The sequence below is a fragment of the Canis lupus genome, chromosome 32, assembly GCF_011100685.1.
Source record: "Canis lupus familiaris isolate Mischka breed German Shepherd chromosome 32, alternate assembly UU_Cfam_GSD_1.0, whole genome shotgun sequence".
NCBI classification, from domain to species: domain Eukaryota; kingdom Metazoa; phylum Chordata; class Mammalia; order Carnivora; family Canidae; genus Canis; species Canis lupus.
The window spans coordinates 28685674-28706183 of NC_049253.1; the positions used below are offsets into that span (position 1 = coordinate 28685674).

The following is a 20510-nucleotide window of genomic DNA, read 5'->3' on the forward strand; positions in this document are numbered from 1 at the left end:
TCTTTCAACAGTGGTGCCTTTATAACAATATTTAAAGGTTGATATGTTGACATGACTGTTAAGACTATTATAAAAACATTTCCGAGAACAGAGCATGAAAGCAAGAGTGACAGACTTACATAGAGGAAAATGAAGTGTAGTCCTTTGGTAGAAGCTCATTTCTGCATTAGCCTCAACAGGCTTGCTTCATTGTTAGAATACAGTTAGGCTTCTGCTTTCCTTGTACTTTTACATCAAGGCTTCAATGTTCTTTATAAATATACACACTAGAACAAAAGTACCTTTAAGAATCTTACAAAATAAATGTTATCTGTCTCAGCTGCCTGGATAATGGGACATCGAAATCCAATGTTTTTTCATGGATTCTTCTTTCTCATCTCTTAGGATTGTGTAAGAACTGGCTTCTGGTTTGGGTCTACCCTACTCACCACTGAGATGCTAATGTGCAAGCTCTTATGAACATTTATTTTCAGGTGGGTAACTTCACTGGCTCTTCTGTGCCAAGCTTGGTCATCAGCACCTTCACTGTGTGATGTAAGGGTACGTAGTGGCTTTGTCTCAGATCCACACTGCCACTCCATTCAGAAGTCTGGCAATTTCAAGGGTACTGCCCTGGATAGGGCATTGAACTCTGCTTCTTAGGGAAACTGTTTCCTATTCATCCTTTTAAATTCAAGGAATCCAGGTCTCTCCTGGTGTAAGACTAGATCTCCCTCTGACTTCAAATCCCAACATCCCCCACCATCCACAAATGGGACAATTTACTTTATTCCCATTGTAGCCCTGAAAGCCACAAACTATTAACACTTCCCTGGTCAAGAGAACCCAGCATTTAGAAAAGAGAGGCCAAGTATTATTTCTACTTGAGGAAATGACCTTTTCATTCTTTTGCTAATGAATCCATTTAGTGGTGGGAGAAATTCATTAAAATTTGTTTATTTGTTTGTTACTACTTATCAATGACTGTAGATTTTCACAGACATAACAAGATGGTAATGCCAGTTGCTGTTGCAATTCTGGATGTGGTATCTTCACCAAAACACCAAATAAACATAGCCCTCATCCTGGTATATAGCTATTCATCAAGTAAATGTTTTTTGACATCTCTATCAGCTAAATAACAAGATGCAGTTTGCTTTCAAGTGTTATGGATAGCAGAATACTCATCTGCCTTCTATCTATGTCAACTCACTTCATCTCTGTTATAATGTGGTTCAGAAGGAATTTCATCATCTTGATATTCTAAAGCCCATTACGCTACTGCATTACTTTAATGAAATTATACTAATGGACCTAGTGAGCAGGAACTATCAAGTACCTACCATGACTTCCTAAAATACGCATGTTCCAGAGGGTAAGAGATTTCAAGGATTTGTCACTAAGTGAAGTTTCTATGTATCCAGTCATCTTAGGTATATTGGGTATCTCCCTTCTAAATTGAGAAATAAGTTTCTGCATCTTGCATGGCCCACCACAAAGAATGAGCATAGCATTTTGTGAGTTTCTTTGGGTCCAGGAGGCTGTATATATAACTATGGGGATACTGGTTCTACCATTTGTTGGAAGACCTGTGAGGCTTTTGGAGCTTAGAAATGCAAAAAAAGCTAAAAGCTCTTTGGCAAGTCTATGCTGCTTACGCTAATGGCCTATTAGATCCAATGGTGTTAATCATTTGTTTCAGAGATACCATACAGAGCTTCTGGAAAGCTCACAGTGTAGGCCATTAGGTGTTTGGAAACTTTCTGACAGCTATTATCCACTTGAAAACCACCTTTTAGCTTGCTGTTTGGCCTGGCAAAAACTGAACATTCAACCTTTGAATATGAGTAATATATGACCCAAACGGCTAATTATGAACTGGGTGTTATATAATTGTTTACACCATAGATTTAGACATGTGCACACCATTCCAGTATAAAATGAAAAATGGTATAAATGAGACTGGGCCTAGGAGAATCAAAAGACAAAATTAAATCACATGAACAAGTGGCTGAGTCCCATGGCTACTGCTCTTACTGCTTTTTTGCATTTTCCACAGACTACACCTATAGTCTCATGAGGGAATTCTCTATGACCTACTGATGGAAGAGGAAAAAGAATGGGCCTGGCTTATGAATGAATAGCATGTGGGCATTAAACAGAAATGGATAGCTGTAATGTATTACAGCCTCACTTAGGGGTAGCACTGAAAGACAATGATGAGAGAAAATTTTCTCAGTGGGCAGAATTTTGGGCAGTCATCTGGTTATCCACTTATAGTAGAAGGATAGTCTGAAGAATTAACTTACATAAACTGTATAAGCCAGCAGTTAAGGCTTTGGAAAGGAAAAATAGGAAGACTGATGGCAAGGTCTCGGGGAGAGGTATGTAGGTGGGCCTCCCAGGATGGGCACAAGGTGGAAAGATAGGTGTGTTCCATGTAGATGCCCATTAGAGGGTATCCCAATAGTGAAGAAAAGCTTTCAATAATCAAATGGCTAAGATTATTCCTCCTAAGAATGTCAACCTTTTCTCCTAGCCATTCACATGATTGGTCAGTGGAGGCATATTAAGTGGGCCTGCAATGGATGGAGGCTGTGCATGGACTCTCCAACATGGTACACTCTCATCAAGGCTAATTCATCTACCCTATCACTGTGGGTGCAATCTGCCTATAGCAGAGGCATTGCTGAACTCTCAATATGACACCAATCATGATATTCAGGTCAGTCTCCTGGAGCCGTGGAATGGCATTTGAAGGCTCACTTCTGGCACCATCAGGAGATAAATCCTACAAGGACAGTGCCAATATAAGGAGCCATCTACCCTAGTACTGTAAACCACTTATGCAGAGTCCAAGGGCTGGAAGTGAGAATGGACTTTCCAACTTTTATACCAAATATGTATATGGGGAACGTTTTTTCCTATCCATGCAAATTTGGTCTCAGTAAATTTATATTACTGGAGTATGGAATTTATGGTACTAGAGTATGGAATCCATCCATTGGAGAATTCATTAAGAGTTCCATTGCATTAGAAACAGAAACTGCCCAGTGGCAGTTTTAGGCTAACGAAGCAATAGACAGAGAAGAGGTTATTGTACTGGCTGGGACAATGATCTTGATTACCCAGGGGAAATGAGTTACTGCTGTGTGGAACACAAGTGAGGCTCTTAGCTACTTAGGACTCTATTACTCCATGACTCTTGGCAATAAAAAACCCTGGCAACACAATAAAGATAGGGCCATCAAAGGACTCATCTCCTACAAGACTAAAGATTTGACTCAGGCAACCAGGTTGAGAAGCTATTCAACTAATATGCTTTGAGAGAACAAGGAAAATATGGAATGAGAATTGGAAGAAAGTCACTATGGTGACAACTTAAGCCTACTATCTAACTACCGAAGCAGAGATCATAGCAGCTTTGTCTTATGACAAGTGCTTCTTTTCCCCGTGTCTCCTCCCACTCCTTTAATGAAGAACACTACTAGTGACTACCATTTTAGATTGCAAGTGGTGATATGACCAAACTGTGATGATGTGGTAGCTGATTGGGAACACAAATTTTTCACCTTGGCAAAAAATGAGCATGGATGCTGAGAGGCAAAAGAGTGAAGTGTGCTTGTTCCTTTCTGCTGCAACTCTGGCTCCATTCTCCATTCTTCCTATTATTCTCTGTGCAGTTCTTTATCAATGGATTTCTTTGCCTCCTGGTTGGGTTCAGCCAATGTGGGGTAGAGGAGAGTGACGTTGTGCCTCCTTCCCTTCACAGGGCTGCAGGTTTTCTGTATCAATTTCCCTGAATTTCAGTTGGCATTCTCCACAAAATTACTTTCTCTGAGCTTGGATAGCTACTCCAGTCAGGTTCAGACTGTAATGGTTTCCCTCTTTTCGTAGCTCATGGGTACTGAACTATTTCTGGTTTGTTTCCTAAGACCTACTTATGGCAGAGTTTCTTTAAAAAATTCTCCTCAAATACCTGGTCTAAGTGTGGTCTGATTCATATATAACACTTCATTTAATCTTTACAACTATTCTGTAATATAAATTGGGTAGATCCTGTTGCTTCCACGTTTGGAATATTCTAGTGGCTTTTCATTATACTTGAAATAAAACCCAAATAGCATGGTTCACAAAGCCATACTTGATCTGGTTTCTACCTACCTTCTCCAAGTGATCTTTTATCTTAACCTCGAATTGCCACCCATTGTACTCAGCCACTTTAAGACCCCTCACTAACCTGTCTCCTGAGATCTCATCCCAAAGATCTGTCTGCCTATAATTCAAATTTCAGTTTAAATGTCACCACTTCAGTCTCTCCTTAGTCCTTCCCATTCAATAAAAGTAGTAATCTAAATACAATCACATCATCCTATATTAACTCTTCTTATAGAACTTATCAGTTGCTGATATTTCCCTATTTATTTTTATACCTGTAAAATCTCTCTCCCTACCTCCCTCTGTCCTTCCCTCCTTCTTTCCTAGAACGTAAATTTTCTGAGAACTGACTTTTAATATTTGTTGATATTGAATAAAAAGCAGGATTAACTCCATTGTATCAATAAAGTAACAAATGTTCAGAGGTTTTAAATTCCTCAAGGTCTCACAATTATTAGTGGCAAAATCAGCATCTGTGACTTCTGATATCCATATACTATTCTCCCTCTGGTTTACTGAATTTTAATGGGGGCACCTGGCTGGCTTAGTCAATAAAGCATGTGACTTGATCTCAGGGGTTGTGAGTTTGAGACCCTTGTTAGATATAGAGATTACTTAAAAACAAAATCTTAAAAAAAAAAAAACTAATAAAATGTTGTGGGAGATAGAATGGCATAAGGGAGGGGGACATTCAAGTACACCCTGAATTTATGTCAGACCCAAAACTCCTGGAAAAATAATGCTGGGTCTCTTATCTTCTTAATCATTTCCAGTTTGGAAATTAATTATTTCCTGATATTACATTACCATTTCCCATAAAACATTCCGCTGAACAATTCAGTAAGATGTTGGAAGAGTTTCATGATTTAGTGGCCAAAATAACTTTGTTAAAGGCTGAATTAAGCATGTTTCTTTGCTGTAGGAATTCCAAGAGCATTTAATATGTACTTTGTGAGTTTCCAGGGGGCAGATGTACTATGTATTGTTACCTAAACTGATTAGGATAGAAAATACTTTTTTTGAGAATTCTATCAACATCTCATAAAACATGCATTTCCTGGAGCACAGTGAGTAAATAATTAAGTCTTTAGCAATAGGCATCATGTTAACAGAGTAACTTTATTATAGTGATAAATATATTAACGGATTATTTTCTGTGTGGGAAAGGAAGAGTAAGTGCATTTGTATTGGCATCTTCTGAATGTGTTCTAATGTATGGCTTATTCAGTTTTGTGAAAGTCTTATTCTTTTTTTCAAGTATAAGTTTGCCAATTTTTTATTTCTCTGGTCAAACCACGTATTATTTCTGACAGTCTGACTATTCCGGTAGAAGTGTTGAAACAATTTAAGCCTATTACAGTGTTTTCTGTCCAGTCCAGACAATTTTAAAGGAATCTGATAGTCGTCACTTCTCCTACAGTGCACTGCTATAGTGTGTAGCCTGTTCTGCTATAATAAGAGTATAAAAATTGAGTAATACAGATGTTTCTATGAGAGAAAGGAACTTAGCACTAGGATGTATGAGAGTAGCAATAATAAAGTTACCTTTCCCACAGAAAATTTAATAATAAAGTGTTTTCCAAACTATAAAAAGACTTTATTAAATGCTAAAATAAGTTGGCTTATTGAAACTGACAGAAAGAGACTTAGCAACATCCTCCTTGTTTTTTCATTAATATAGTTGGCAGCTGCTCAGCTTCCTGTTACCTCTAGCTTTGCCTTGCTCTTGTGCTTGCCCTTGCAGTACAGATTACAATCACTACAAACTCTAAACAAAAGAATAAAAAAAAAACCACGTGGATAAAGAACAGGTGAGGAAGTAAAGTAGTGTGATATTTGCATAATTCTTTGTATTTGAACCCCATTGCCATCCAGAGGTCCCTGTTGCCTTCAGTACTTAAGAAAGACTGCCTTGAGAACACTTACTGTGATAAGCTCTGAGTAATGTATAGAACTGGATCATTATATTGTACACCTGAAACTAACATAAAAACTCTATTTAATTATACTTCAATTAAAGAAACATTTTTAAAAAGCCTGCCTTGAGAATGTCCAAAGAACTCCCCAAGATTTCTGTGAGTTCTCAGGGCCTCTGCTGTTTCTGTATGCTCTGCACCACAACAACCCAAATGTAAAATTTCATCCTTTTGTCAATCTATACTACCTTCCTCCATGTATACTCACATCATTCATGAGGATAGCAGATTTTACTGCCAAAATGCAGGAGAGAAGAATCACATAATCTTTGAAGAACCATGCAATGTAAACTATGTATTAGGCCTCCTTTCTTTCTTTCTTTCTTTCTTTCTTTCTTTCTTTCTTTCTTTCTTTCTTTCTTTCTTCTTTCTTTCTTTCTTTCTTTCTTCTTTCTTTCTTTCTTTCTTTCTTTCTCTCTCTCTCTCTCATCTATCTACCTATCATCTATCTATTTCATCTAAAAACCTTCTACGTCTGGAAATGGCAGGACAATTCATTTGGATCAGCCTACCTACTGAAAAAAAAACTAGGTTATCTGAACAAAATCTTAAAAAAAAATAGCAGCTTACAGGCATCAGAGAACTAAAATAGCAGTGAAGAAGTAAAATACTATGTAGAGATTCTACTACTGATCAGATTCTACTGATTCCTTAAAAGGCAACTGAAAAGCAAAGATTCTGAACAGCAGTTTTGGCACCATTACAAAGCTAAGGAGTTCAAAATTAAATCTAGCTCATGCTAAACGATAGAAGGGGACATTACTGAAACTCATACTTTTTTGATGAGATTCAGTTAGAATATACTCAATTGTTTTGCAATTAAGAAATTAACTTTGAAATTACTTATGGTGCAGAGAAGGAATCACAATTGAAACTAGAAAGTAATTTGACTGAATGGCAATGAAAAAACTATGTATGAAAACTTGTGAGATACCTAAACCTAAGACCTAAAACTATAAAACTCCTAGAAGCAATCATAGCAGAAAAGCTTTATAACATGGGTTTTGGCAATGATTTCTTAGCTGCAACACTAAAAGCACAGGTGACAAAAGCAAAAGCAGACTACATCAAATTGAAAAGCTACTGCACAGCAAAAGAAGCAATCAGCAGATTGAAAGGCAGCCTGTGGAATGGGAGAAAGTATTTGCAAATCATATATCTGATGAAGAGTTAATACTGAGAATATGTAAAGAACTCCTAAAGTCTACAACAAAAAAACAGATAACCTGATTTAAAAATGAATATAAGACTTGAATGGACATTTCCCCAAAGAAGATACACAAATTAAAAAAACAAACAAACTAACAACCCCCAAAGTAGTAAGTGCTGCTGAGGATGAAGAAAGATTGGAAGCCCTGTTCATGGGATGCCTGGGTGGCTCAGCAGTTGAATGTCTGCCTTTGGCTCAGGGCATGATCCTGGAGTTCCAAGATCGGGTCCCACATTGGGCTCCCACAGGGAACCTGCTTCTCCCTCTGCCTGTGTCTCTGCCTCTCTCTGTGTGTCTCTCATGAATAAATAAATAAAATCATTTTAAAAAAAGGGAGCCAAGTGCAGTGATGATGGAATTGAAATATGGTATAGTATGGAGGTTCCGGAAAAAATAGAATTATCACATGATCCAGCACTCTTACTTCTAGATGTATATATAAAAGAATTAAAAAACAAGATCTTGAGATAATTTCATGCCCAAGTTCATTGCAGCATTGTTTACAATAGCCAAGAGGTAAAAGCAACTTAAATAGCTATCAATAGATGAATGGATAAAGAAAATGTGGTACATCCATATGCTGAAATATTATGCAGCCTTAAAAAAGAAGGAAATCCTGTCACACATTGCAATATGCATGGACCTTGAGGACATTTTGCTAAGTAAAATACACCAGTCACAAAAAGTCAAATGTTGTATGATCCTACTTTATAGTATCTAAAGTAGTCAAATTCATAAAAACAGAAAGAAAGTGGTTATCATTTTGCAATATATACATATATCAAATCATTATATTGTATGCCTTTAATTTATACAGTGTTATATGTCGATTATATATCAATAGAACTGGGGAGAAAAGAAAATTTACTCTTAAAAAAAAGAATATGTTTGCCAGAGGCAAGAGGAGAAAAAGCTGAGTTGTTGTTCAATAGGTATAGATTTTTACTTTTGCAGGATGAAAAAGTTCTAGAAATCTGTTGCACAAAAATATGCATATAACTAATGCTACTCTGCTGTACACTTAAACATGGTTAGCATGATAAATTCAATGTTGTGTACTTTTTTACCATAACTGAAAAAAATCCTGTGGGATGCAGCTAAAGCTTTGGTTTAAATAGAAATGTACATAAAAAAATAAATAAATAGAAATGTACAGCATAAAATGCATACATTAAAAAAGAATAAAGGCTGTAAAAACCTAGGCATCCATCTCAAGAAATTAGAAAAAGGACAGTAAAAACAAAACAAAAACAATAACAAACATAAAACCCCAAGTAAAAGAAAATAGTGGTAAGAGCATGAATTAATGAAATTATTTAGAAAACCATTAAGAAGTGTCACAAAGGCCAACATTTTGGAAAAAACTAATAAACTTGATAACCCCCTAGACAGACTGGTTAAAAAGATAGTATGGGGCGCCTGGGTGGCTCAGTCAGTTAGGCGACTGCTTTCGGTTTGGGTCATGATCACAGGGTTCCTGGATTAAGCCCCACATCAGGCTTCCTGATCTACAGAAGTCTGCTTCTCCCTCTCCCTTTGCCATTCCCCCCAGCTGGTGCTCTCTCTCAATCTCTTTCTCTCCCTCTCTCTCAAATAAATGAATAAAACCTTTAAAAAAAAGATAACATAAAGGGACCCCTGGGTGGCTCAGTCGTTGAGCCTTTGGTACGTGTATCCCTTTGAATTACTGTTTCTGTATTCTTTGGGTAAATACCCAGTAGTGCAATTGCTGGATCATAGGTTAGTTCTATTTTTAACTTTCTGAGGGACCTCTATATCATTTTTCAGACTGGCTACACTAGTTTGCATTTCCACCAACAGTGCAAGAGAGTTCCTTTTTCTCCACATCCTCGCCAATACCTGTTGTTTCTTGTGTTGTTGATATTAGCCATTCTGACAGGTATGAGGTGATATCTCACTGAAATTTTGATTTGCATTTCCCTGATGGTAAGTGATGGTGAACATCACCTTATGTGTCTGTTTGCCATCTGTATGTCTTCTTTGTAAAAATGTCTGTTCATGTCTTTGGCCCATTTTTAAGTTGGATTATTTATTTTTTGGATATTGATTTGTATACCTTTATTATATATTTTGGATACTAACCCTTTATCAGATATGTCATTTCAAATATCTTCTCCCATCCTTAAGGTTGGTTTTTATTTTGTTGATTATTTCCTTCACAGTGCAGCTTTTTATTTTAATGTAGTCCAATAGTTTATTTTTACTTTTGTTTTCCTTGTCTCAGGAAACATATCTGGAAAAAAATCTGCTTTGGCTGATATAAAAAAAATACTGTTTGTGTCCTCTTCTAAGATTTTCATAGTTTCAAGTCTCACATTTAGGTCTTTTTTTTTTTTTCACATTTAGGTCTTTCATCCATTTTGAATTTATTTTTCTGTTTGGTGTAAGAAAGTAGTCCAGTTTCATTCTTTTCCATGTTGTTGTCCAGTTTTCCTAGCACTATTTGTTGAAGAGACTTTTTCCCATTGGAAAAGTTTCCTGTTTTGTCAAAGATTAGTTGACCATAGAATTATGGGTTTATTTTTGGGTTCTCTATTGTGCCATTGCACTATTTTTGTGCCAGTAGTATACTGTTTTGATTACTACAGCTTTGTAATATAATTTGAAGTCCAGAAATGTGATGCCTCCAGCTTTGCTTTTCTTTCTTAAGATTGTTTGGGCTATTCGGGATATTTTGTGGTCCCATACAAATTTTAGGATTGTTTGGTCTAGTTCTGTGAAAAACGCTACTGGTATTTTGATATTTTGATATGCACTGCATTAAATGTGTGGCTTGCTTTGGGTAGTATGCACATTTTAACAATATTTGTTTTTCCAGTCCATGAACATGAAATGTCTTTCCATTTCTTTAATTCTTTCATCAGTGTTTTATGGTTTTCAGAGTTCAGGTCTTTCACCTCTTTGGTTAGGTTTATTCCTAGGTATCTTATGGTTCTTGGTGCAATTGTAAATGGGATTGATTCCTTGATTTCTCTTTCTGCTGTTTCATTATTGGTGTATAGAAATGCAATAGATTTCTATACATTGATTTTGTATATCATGTGAGTTTACTGAATTCAGGTATCAGTTCTAATAGTTTTTTTGGTGGAGTCTTTTGGATTTTCTATATATAGTATCATGTCATCTGCAAATAGTGAAAGTTTCACTTTTTTCCTTACTAATTTGGATGCCTTTTGTGTGATTGCTGTGGCTAGGACTTCCAGTACTATATTGAATAAAAGTGGTGAGAATGAGCATCTTGTCTTGTTCCTGATGTTAGGGGGAAAGATCTCAGTTTTTCCTGATTAAGGGTGATGTTTGCTGAGGGTTATTCATATATGGCCTTTATTATATTGAGGTATGTTCCCTCTAACCCTCCTTTGTGAAGGTTTTTGCAGTGAACAGATGTCAAAATTTATTAAATGCTTTTTCTGTGTTGATTGGAATGATCATATGATTTTTATCTTTCATTTTGTTACTTGATCAATTTGTGAATATTGAATTGTCCTTGCAGCTCATTCACCACTTGATCATGGTGAATGATTTTTTTTTTAATGTATTGTTGAATGCAGTTTGCTAGTATTTTGTTGGATTTTTGCATCTCTGTTAATCAAGGATATTGGCTTGTAGTTTTCTTTTTTAGTGGTGTCTTTACCTGGTTTTGGTATTAGGCTAATGCTGGCCTCATAGAATGAATTTAGACATTTTCCTTCTATTTTATGGAATAATTTGAGAAGAATGGGTGTTAACTCTTCCTTATATGTTTTGTAGAATTCACCTGTGAAGCCATCTGGTCCTAGACTTCTGTTTGTTGGGAGTTTTTAGATTACTGATTTAATTTTGTAACTAGTAATTGGTCTGTTCAAATTTTCTATTTCTTCCTGAATCAGTTTTAGGAGATTGTAGTTTCTAGAAATTTATCCTTTCCCCCCCAATTTATTACCATATAATTTTTCTTCATATTTTCTTATAATCCTTTGTATTTCTGTGCTATTGATTGTACTTCTTTCATTTTTGATTTTATTTATTTAGGTCTTCTCTCTTTGCTTTGATGAGTCTGCCTAAAGGTTTTTTTTTGCTTGTTTGTTTGTTTTATCAATTTTGTTTATCTTCTGAAAGAAACAGCACTCACTTTCATTGATCTTTTCTAAGTTTTTTGGTCTCCATTTCATTTATTTTAAGCTAGCTCTTCTGTCCCTCCCCATGTACCCCCTGCACTCTCAGCCCTGCAACTTATTTGTTGAAAATAAGTACTGGTCTGGTATGTTGTTAACAATCTGGATTTTGCTAATTGAATCCTTATGGTGTCTTTTATCAGTCCTCCACATCTATATTTCCTGTAAATTGAGAGTTAAAGCATTGATCAGTTTCTGTTGTTTAAGGCATCCAGTGTGTGGTATTTTGTTACAGCAACCCTAGGAAACGAATACAGTGGGTATATGAATGCTATTTAAGATGTGCTAGGGGATTAGTGCTTTTAGCCTCAAGTTAAGTGTGTAAGACCAAAAGTGACTTAAAAATTAGGACTGGATATAAATAATTCCAGGGTTGTTTCAGTGTCTTGATGATGTCATCAAGGACCCAGCCTCTTTTCCTGCTTTTTTTTTAACTGTCTGCAGTGTGATAGCAATGATTCTCTTCATGGTTATAAAATGGCAGCAGTTACTCCAAGTGTTCTATCTTTATGTGACAAAGTGTGAAAGTAGGAAAGGATGGAGGGGCTTTCTACCTAGGGGTATCTAAGCAAAGTCTCCCTTGGGGTTTCATTGGTCAGAACCAGGTTACCTGGCCATTCTCAGCTGCAAGGAAGGCTGAGAGAGTGAGTACAGTTTGTTTTTGACAACACACATTTCTAGGAAATGAAATAGCGCACACACATTGGTAAGTAGGAGAATAATGTCAATACAATGGGGAAGTTGTGATGGTATAACAAAGGAGTAGTATTAATAACCTTCAGCAAGAAAGGTAAAAGTCTTTAGTTGTATAGACAGGAGCTCTTTTAACTTTTTTAAAAATAAAATTGAAAATAAGCACCTGCACTGAGAGATCTCTCCCTAGAGAGGCATCCCCTATCCTCCAGCTTAATACAGTTCTAAGCCTGTGGCAGCTTCCACTTCTACCCCCATGTTATCAGCAGTCTCGCTGGCTCAGAACTCCACAGTGTTTTTCCATATTGTTTTTTTCTTTTTTAAAGTAACTTTTTATTGAAGTATAATATAGAGAAAAATGCATGAACCGTAAGTGAACAGTCCATGCTGTTTTAATGCATTTTTATTGTATCTTGAGTAGCTCTGGCTAATGCTGAACACCCTGTTACTTCTAGGGTCTAATCTTACAAAAACCTAGGATTTCCAATAATTATGTTATAGCAGAAATAACTGAATCTGATATTTTTAGCCTCTGTCACAGAAAAGGGCTCTTCCAGCTGGAAGAAATGGAAGGCAATGATTTTTGGGTAGGAGACAGCAATATCTGTCCCATAGCACATATGAACATAATTAACTTTGCTGCTTCAGGTTTAATGTTTAACATGATGAGAACAATTTAGAAAAAAGTATAAATTACTACACTGAAATGCAGAGACAATAAAAATTAATTGGTACTAGATTGTCTTTCAAGTGCAATTTGTATTGTGACTAATAGTTTTGTGTAAGAGGCTTGTGGAGGCTTTGTATTTCCTCCTTGACATCAGGTGGGTGTGTGAGAGAGGAATGAGTGGTTGGTCAACCAGGTTAGCAAAGCATTTTTGCCTGTAGGTGCAGATCTTTGAGCAGCCCCAGACTACAGAAGCTGCTTGGAAATGTGGACATGGGTAAACATTGGCCAATGGTAATGCATTCTAAGGCAATTTTTAGTTGGGACTGCTAATACCCAGACAGGCTACAAACTTACAGAAGTAGTTTTCCTTGCAGGAATCTACAACATATTGATGAACTGGCCAGCCTGGGAAACATGAATTACACAATTCCCTCCATTTGACCTGCCTACTGGGAGGAGGAGAGAAAGATGGTAAATTATCTTTCAAATAGCAAAATACCTTTCATATCTTCCTAACTAGGAGTCATCTAGATTCTTCTTAAATATCACCAATGACAGATTCTATGGAATCTTTAGTATGTGGTTAAGAGAATGGATTCTGGAGTCAGACTGTCTGGATTCAAATCTGGATTTGGTGTTGTGTTTCCGACTACAAGTCGCCATATCTGGTTCTCAAGTCTTTCTGATAATGCTATGAGCTAGCTAAAATCCCTTAATTAAATTAATTTTTCTGCTTAAACTAACCACAGTTGTTTTTTTGTTTGCAATTAAGGATTTTCAGTGACAGAATTAAAAATGAAGAAGAGCAAATTTAGGAGATGGAGAGAGACCAAGTCTTTATGACATCATATGGATTCTTGGATCAAGCTACAATTGGAAGCCAAAACTCTCCTTGATTTTTCAGTTGTATGAACCAATGAATTCTTCTTTACCTTAAGCCAATTTGGGATGGTTTTGAAATCCCAGCTGTTACAATATTGTACTTTTGTTTTTATGTCCTTTATCTTTGTATGCAATTGTCATAAAATTTAAAATAAATAATACTTCTTAAAAACCAGACCCATATAATTCTCATAGAGGCTGCTCATTACTGTGATCTAAAATTCTATTTACAGGGCCAATCATCTGTTTGCTCTTTAATATCAGTTGAAGTCAGATCAGAATTTGACACTGTTAACTTCCATTTTTCTTTACCTATTAATTCTTCAGTTGTTTTAGCTTTTAATTTTCTTTGTAAAATTAACTTATGGGAAGTGAAATAAAATGCATGATTTTTCTATCTGATATCTAAGTTCTATTAGCTTAAAAACAAACTTGACACTTATTATTCATGTTTAAACATTAAAAACTCACACAGCTGCACACACTTTCAAAATAATCTGCCGACATTGCATTGTAAAATCAAAAAGTACACATCCACTCAAATTGATGGTCTCCTCCCAGTGAAAGTGTTTCTAGAGTACAGAGTATAATTTGTTGAAATGTTTGACATCAAAGTTCTTTTTTTGTCGTTATAATTTCTGGCACATGCATTTTACACAAATGTTGGTCAAGGGATGCTGCTCCCCTCTTCCCAAAGTTATTACTTCTCAATTGTTTGTAAAACACAAATATACACTTTTAAAAAGCTTTTAGGGAACAGGCTTATGTGGGTCGATGAGTTTATTCCCTGGCATGAGATTTGGATTTTCATCAAACCAGTCAATCAAGATGAAACCAAAATGAAAATGTCAACTTATTTGAGTGGATACAACTGTGTTATTTAGAAAAACTTAAGAGCATGTGGACATAACATACTGACACAAACATAATATTAGATTTCTTTTTATTCTTTAGGTTTAAAAATATAGTTGATTCTTATGATGACAATAAGTAAAATATATGAACATTGTTAAACTTCAGGCTAACAACTTCAGGAAAATTCAAAAGGAAAAAATTATTCCATAATGTCACCATCAGTTATAACTAATATTTTGGAATAAGTGCCTTTAAATCTTTTAACTGGGCATAGATTATTTTTAATATATATTTTTTTATTTTTTCAGATAATTACCTCCACAAAATTTGGTATAATGCTTTTTTATTAACTTGATTACAAAATAATTTTAAAACACTGATTTTGCATCATTGATGATTTTGATACAATTACTGCATTGCCTGACACTGTTACTTTGCTTTCCAATATAAGAATGTACAAAATTATGGAGTTATAATCCTAATTTATAATCATTACAGACATAAAATAAGCCTTAGTTTTTATAGTCTTATTATGTATTTGGTATTGTTGAGTTTAAAATATAGAAATAATCTTATTTAATCCTCTAAATTTAATCCTGTAATTACCTTGAATGGCATAAAAAAGGAGTATTATTAACTTAATTGAGGTGGAGCTGGGACCAAGGGAATAGGATTGAATGTGTACTATAGGAAGTCAGAAGACCTGACCAACCAAATGAATCCATTCTGTGACTGATAATTATTTGTTGTGCCAATTTTGCTAGACTGATGCCTAGTTATTAAATGCCAGTCTAGATATAGCTGTGAAGTTTTTTTTTTTTACATGTGATAACATTTATCATCAGTAAATGTTGAAGTCAACATCAGTTGACTGTAAATAAATCAAATTATCCTCTGCTTATATATGAGCAGACCTTATCCAAAGGTCCTTTGGATTCTTGTTGAATCTTGTTGAATATTCTTGTTGAATATTGTTGAATATTCTTGTTGAAGACCTTTGGAGCAAAGGCTGAGGCTTCCTGCAGGAGAAATTCTGCCTCAAGACTGCAATGTGCAAATTTTGTCTGAGTTTTAAACATTTTGACTCAAACCTACTGGCCTATCCTATAGATTTTGGATTCACCATTCCCTACAATCATATGAGCCAGTTTCTGAAATCTCTCTCTCTCTCTACACACACACACACACACACACACACACATACACACACACGTTGCTTGTTCTGTCTTGTTTTTTAGTATATCAGACAAAATATAAAGTTGGCAACTTTAAACCAGCTACTCAACTTGGGAAATTTTTACTAGTTAACATAATTTAAAAATCAGGGGGCCACCACCTTAGATAATGCCTTCCAAGTCTAAAATTCTAAAGCTTTAAGATATTAGAGATTCACTAAGTTAGAGAGTCAGAAATCAAAACAATAAAAAGAACAAAAACATTATAAAGACAAGAAAAGAAATTATTTGTTGATTTTTAACCATTTCAGATTCTAATGTCTGTACATGGTAGAGGCCAATAAATGTGAACTCATAAAATGCAGCTTACCTGTTCTGCTGGTGAACATTGCAGCCTCAATTCTGGTAGAAGTTAACATTTAATGTAACCTTAGTTGAACTTTCCAATTTCTTTCATCATAGGATAAAAGAAGAGATTATCTGAATTAGCTTCACTAATATCAATGTTTTACTTTAATCCAATGGAGCAGGGTCACCAGAAAGCCAAGCCCTATAAAAAGGAAAGAGGAGACATGTCCTTTTCCTTTTGAGTAAGCTTGATGTCCTCATATATGGATAGCACAAAAAGCTAAGAAAAGCTGGTTTTTCCCTAAATAACTAATCTTAAAAATCAGCCTTTGAAGCTCACTAAGTAGTAAAAACCAATCAGTAGTCTTTTGACAGATGACTCCTCAGTGGGTATTAAGGTCAAATTGTAACTATAGTGACTTACTTGGAAGCAGATAATAGGTGTGCTTAAAGAATTGTGCAACCTGTATTCAAATTGGGGCTATTGTAGCTGCATTTGGGTAGATCACTTACTTGTCCACCATAACTCTTACGGATTATCCCTGTTCAGGAAGAATTCAAATTAACTCATTTAGATATAATATTCTTTAAGTAAATCATTAAAAGCTCCTCCCCTCATAATACATTAAGGAAAAGATTTATAAACTTTAGAATTTAAGATATTTTTCCAAACTTAAATATATCTGATTTTAACTACAGTGTTATATTTTGAGGATCTTCCAAATATTTCCCTCTAATTGCATTTGTGCTGAATTCTTCGGTTTTGCTGATTTGATTCAATTCTATATAAAAGGCACTGATTATCAATATAAATCTAGATATGTATTGAAAAAATATAGCGATTTTCATTTAAAAGTGCCAAGTTTCATTTTCTCATCCATCAGGAAAACCCCATCTTCCTGCACAGCTTCTGTTTTTGCATGTGCAACATAAATAGGTTTTGATTTTCTACTTTCTTTCTTTCTTTTTTTAAAAAATATGGACAATTGAAGATGGGTTTTTAATTCTTTCTTGTCCCCAATTCTTTACTCTGTCCAGGGTTTGCACTTATATTGCTGTTCACAAGCATTTAGACATATTTAGGTATGTCAGGTATTCACTACTGAGCAACAGAAATGGCTTTTCTTTCAACTGGGACTGTAGAGTCTGTGGCTTTGGCTAAATGATGTCTTTGTCTGAATCTTCCTTTTTAATGTTTAGGTTAGTTGCATATTCATTAGCTCTGGCTAAGTTGCAGGGCATCTTTGACCAAGAACACTTTAGTAGAAGTTAACAAAGTTAGCGGGGAGTAACTAAGAGAAATGATAAAAAAAAAATTAGAGAAATTATATCACAGTGAGTCACATGTTTAGTGCTTCAACTGCTGTGACATTCATGATGTAAATTCCCAGAATGGCTCAATTTTATCAGCATTAGAAAAAATAAAGGGATGTTTTAAGATGCACAGAAAATCTATCTTCAATCTGGTTTGTTTATGGCAAGAGGCTTTTGGGAAACAGACAAGACAAGCAAGTGCTGAAGCAATCAGCTATAAATAGTAGAGCCTATGTTTGTTTGAAGACAGTACGTTCTGTAAAGAACTGTGGATATTTGGATTCTTGCAGGGTTAACATAAAATTTGCAAGTGCAGATGAGAAAAAAAAGAAAAGAAAAGAAAACCCAAGAGAACATAGCACATCATACTGTTTTGTTTTTGTTCTAGTCACAAACAGAAAATTTGTGTTTTGCCTCAATTGTCTGCTTTTACAGGACAGCTTCTCAAACTCCATTAATATCCATTCATTTGTGGAGCAGTGGAAAGTGTAAAGAAGCCCTCTACCTCCAAGCTTATTGAGTATAACAAATTCCATTTATTTCTCCTATGAGCAGAAAAGGTGGTTTGGGTTAAGCATGATGAAAGGAGTAGAAAGCAGGCATAGGTGCACATGCATTTTTCCCCCCTCAAGGTTGAGTGAGCTCACTAAAGAAGAGAAGGAGGTGACTGAGTACCATTGATGTTGTAATCTCTAGTCCTAGGTCCTGCCCTGGGACTTCCATAGATGTCACAGCATCTGAGACATCTGCCTACTCAGCATTCTGATCAGCGGTCAGCTTTCATAGACAGGACATTGTGTCCATTTCCATACCAGATCAGCAGCCACAGCCCATGCATCCCTGCCCTTGTGGAAGAGCACAGGTGAATACCTCCGAGCCCACAGGCCTAGTGTGATGCAGTACTTGTGTCTGCTTCTGTAACCTTATTGAAGCCCTCTCATGTGGTCCAGTCTTAGGGTGGTATTCTGTTCAAGAAGCAGAGTTCTCACCCAAACACGTTTAAAAGGTATCTGATTTTAATTGCATATCTTGAAAAGCATTAAAGTGCACACAACATATGGACTGTTTGGTATATTTTTTGGATCCTCATTCTTTCACATCTCATACTCTTTGACACTCCAGATTTTCACTTACCCACTTCAGTTTTCTCTCTTGCTAGGTCTTTCCCTTCCTCTTGCCTCTCAGGTTCCGCAGTAGTTTCCATTTTCCAATTCTGCATTCCCCAAAACTAGAAAAGAGTTTGGTGGAGATAGACTGACTTCAGAGGAAGTGGATAGAAATTGGCCTGATAAATTAGGAATCAGTCGAGAATCTGAATATTCCCTTATGAATATTTGTTATCACATTTGGTTTATAATGCTAATTACTTTCCACTATAAGTTCTAGTGCTTGTGCTGCTTTCCCTGTGTTGTTTGATATTGATATGTTCTATCCAGTTCCCACACTACCCTAGCTGCCCATCCATTGCTAAAGTATTTTTGGGTTGTGGTGGTTGTAAAGATTATGCCTTTTCTTAGTTTTCTCATGTCTCTGAGTTCTCTCTATTTCACTTCATTCTCTTCTTGCTAATTTAGAATACCACCTCAGAGTCAGGCCATGTATCCTCTGCTCCTATCCTGCATTTCTTGACCCAGGAAAGGAACTAATAGATAAGAAGGAACAGAGCAGAGACTAGAGACAAAATAAGGGATGATGTATTAGTTTGGGTGCAAGGCGAGCCAGATGTAGATGCAGAGAGCAGGAGGTAAGGGTAGAGGGTTCGCCTCTGGGAAAGAAGATCCTTTAAAAATTTCATTACAGGCTCCTGGAATAGTTCAAAGAGAAGGGCTCTAAAAATGACTTGAAGAATGGAAGCATCATTGGGATACTCACACAGCCTTTCAAGGGGATAACTTTGAAGGTGACAAAACCAACTAAAGTTTTACATTATGCTGTGCTTAGGAAGGAATCACTCCCATGACTTCATAGCCATGCCTCCTACATCCTTTGGTATTATCCTTAGCATCTCTGAAATACCTCTGAAATAAAGGTTGGCCATCATCATTAATCATGCAAATGCAGCCACCTTTCTTTTCTTTCTTTTTTTCTTTCTTAAACAGAGTGCACCTGAAAGACTAGACAGGGGAAGAAGGCACTAATATACTTCCAAAATGTACATTGTTTAGTAACTATCTGGGAAGCCCAAATGCTCTGTCATTTTGCTTTCTCATGTAGGCATTGAGAGCTATTTGTTGCCCTAATGAAAAAAATATGGAGATCCTCCAGCAAGAGTAAAGAGGTTAAAACAGGCAATAAAAGAGCTTTCAGAGAAGTTTCTCAGGAACCTGAACAAGCTCTCATCTCTTCAACTCTGCCTTTCACTGTGTTTCTGATACAGTAAATCTATTTTTTGTTCTCTGCTTTCACATCTGGAGCAAATATCTTTCAGCTTCCCTTTAGCCACCCTACTCCTCCATTGTTTAAAGACCAGATCAAGTCCAAACTCTCCCAAGACTCTTTTTGTCCCCAGATCACATGAATATTTTTGTTTTCCAGTTTCCTATTGAAAAATTTTTGTTTTTGCATCGTTTAGAAATCACTAGTCCTGTAATGTTTCCATAGATGTTAGTTTTGTCTCTGTACCGTACAAGGCTTTCTGAAGACTAGAATCGTTATGCATCATTTTTAAATTCTACCCATCTAAACGTATGCAGTGCGTTTAATGAATCTTTGGTAGGTATTACTAAGTATAGTCAATGAATAAAAACCCAAAAAGTTAGTGGGAGGGGCAAGGTGGCGGAGGAGTAGGGTCCTCAACTTACCTGGCCCCACAAACTTACCTAGATGACTTTCAAAACATCCTGAACACCTACAAATATGACCTGAGATTTAAAGAGAGAACAGCCGGAACGCTACAGAGAGAAGGGGTTTCGCTTCTAACAAGGTAGGAAGGCAAAAAATAAATGAAAACAAATAAAGTGGGGAAGGGGCTCCATGAGGAGCCGGGCTAAAGCCGGGTGGCAAGACCCTCCGGGACAGGAAAGCCCAGCCCCAGAGGAATGGGAACTTTAAAAATCTGCGCTGGAGTTTTCCCAG

General features: G+C 36.1%; 1 long non-coding RNA gene across 1 annotated transcript in view; it reads left to right on the forward strand.

Moving 5' to 3' along the window:
- LOC111093643 overlaps window positions 1-13327 on the forward strand; it is a 58374-nt gene extending 45047 nt beyond the window's left edge. Inside the window, exon 4 of the long non-coding RNA XR_005382878.1 lies at window positions 13236-13327. This is a non-coding gene — a long non-coding RNA (uncharacterized LOC111093643). The remainder of the gene's footprint in view (window positions 1-13235) is intronic.
- Window positions 13328-20510: the final 7183 nt, after the last annotated feature.